Source organism: Limulus polyphemus, unplaced genomic scaffold (assembly GCF_000517525.1).
Source record: "Limulus polyphemus unplaced genomic scaffold, Limulus_polyphemus-2.1.2 Scaffold2828, whole genome shotgun sequence".
In the NCBI taxonomy this organism is placed as follows: domain Eukaryota; kingdom Metazoa; phylum Arthropoda; class Merostomata; order Xiphosura; family Limulidae; genus Limulus; species Limulus polyphemus.
This window is the reverse complement of record NW_013668438.1, coordinates 41,600-43,629: the sequence shown is the minus strand read 5'-3', so window position 1 is coordinate 43,629 and position 2,030 is coordinate 41,600. Positions and strand designations below refer to the sequence as shown.

General features: G+C 36.7%; 1 long non-coding RNA gene across 1 annotated transcript in view; it reads right to left on the bottom strand.

Annotated features, from left to right (window-relative positions):
- Positions 1 to 1,800: 1,800 nt before the first annotated feature.
- Positions 1,801 to 2,030, bottom strand: part of LOC111087908 — a 12,515-nt gene continuing 12,285 nt past the window's right edge. The window contains exon 3 of the long non-coding RNA XR_002612532.1: positions 1,801 to 1,923. This is a non-coding gene — a long non-coding RNA (uncharacterized LOC111087908). The remainder of the gene's footprint in view (positions 1,924 to 2,030) is intronic.

The window sequence follows — 2,030 nt, the reverse complement described above, 5'->3', positions numbered from 1 at the left end:
ATGTGTATGTGTTCAAACACATGGCATGGTAATAACTTTACATAAAATAATATTATAATAATATATTATATATATTATAAAATAGAAAAATTATACCTTGTCGAAACGTTGTACATTTGCTGTTATGTTAAACTTATATTAAAGTTTTTCTTCGTTACCCACTCAAGCCGTCTCCAACCATTATTAGTCTCAAAGTGGGTTCCTCGTCATCGAAATTGAATTTATTTTGTATATGTTTGTAATCTAGATACCTAGATAAAGTTTTGGTTTTGTTTTCATCTCTTACATTTATTGGCTGTTCAAGTATCACTATGATTTGATAATATCCACTACAGCAACGTTCTGGTACTGCTATCAGAGCGACCTCTAATTTTTTAAAGTAAAATTAAAATAAAGGGATTTTAGGTTCGCTGCCTAGTGGCACAGCGGTATGTCTACGGACTTACACCGCTAGAAACCGGATTTAAATACCCTTGGTGGGCAGAGTACAGATAGCCCATTGTGTAGCTTTGTGCTTAACTTTAAATAAACAAATTTTGGGTTCTTTCCTTTATTTTACTTCTTAAATTTAGCCAAATTTCGAACATTGACAATTATTAGCCCACAGTAGCCGATGGTCAAGCGATACGAGCATCGAGTTAGATACATTAAATGCATCTACATTTAAAGTTCTAAATCATTGTGTTCTATCCTGGTAAACCTCTTTAGTACAGATCATGATAAAAGATGGCGCTTCTCAGATGTACAGACGTAAACTCTCGAACTCATGTGGGGGTTTGTTTGTTTGTTTGTTTATAATTAAGCACAAAGCTACACAATGGGCTCTGGCCACCACGGGTATCGAAACCCGGATTCTAGCGTTGTAAGTCCGCAGACATACCGCAGTGCCACTGGGGGGGGGAGCATATGGGGTGTGAATATTTCTTAATTTAAAAAGAAAATACATAATTACTTCATTAACATTACAAGCAGGTCTAACTCTACACTACTGGTAAACCGTGGTGACTATTTATAAAATATCTTGATCAATAAATTACCCTTAACATAATAATGAGCCGATAAATATCAATATATAATATAAAAGTAGTGTAATTCCTGGGCTGCGTACCGGCAACACATTCACATACTCTACCCATCGTATTTTCATTGGGGTCAAGGCAAACAAATGTATTGTATGTTTGCTGCGACATATATGAAATCACCTCCGTCCGAACAAACTAATTCTCAGATATATTATTTATTACCCCCTCTGCATATTTTCTGGTACACGTATCCTTCCTCAGAGTATTTATATGCTTTCAGCGACTCGTAAGCACGAGTTATTTCTTTGGCAAAGGTTTTGTTTTGTTTCTTGAAGTCACATGCGTCTTCAATTTCTTTTTGTCAAAATCTGAGATCCAGATTAATTTTCTTTCCCACTTCGAAATCGAGCGTAAAAACCTATTTTTTTTTTTTAGTGAAACGATCTGGAGTTATTTTGTCCGTTTTGCAGTAATTTTTATGAAAAGATTTAGAAATACTAAACACAGTTAAGTGGAATAACTCGGCCCACAGTTTTTGTCAAATGTCATAAGTTCGCGCTCTCTTTCGGAAATTAAGCGCATGACGGAAGAAATAAATGGGAACAGTGATGGAAAGTTGTCTATTCTTATTTTTGTTAGAGAGAGTACAACGCTATTCAAAACTCGGTTCTACCAGTGACTCATCAATATTAGGTTTAAGAAATTATTTTGTAATTTTTAAAAGTTCCCTACTTACCACACTGACGAAGTCCTCAAAAGTGATGGCGGGAGTTTCGTGCTCCTCAGCTTTTGCCGCCAATACTTCCCTTCTGCCAGAATCAACTTGTTCCTGGAACTCGGGGGTTTCTAATGCCACGAGGAAGTCGTCCCAGGGGATCTCACCAAATCCTTCGGGGTCGTACTGAAACAACATTAAACATCTCATATCAAACTAGCTGAGCCAGGGTCGTACTGAAACAGCATTAAACATGTTTCATCGAACCAGCAGAGCCAGAGTCGAACTGAAAT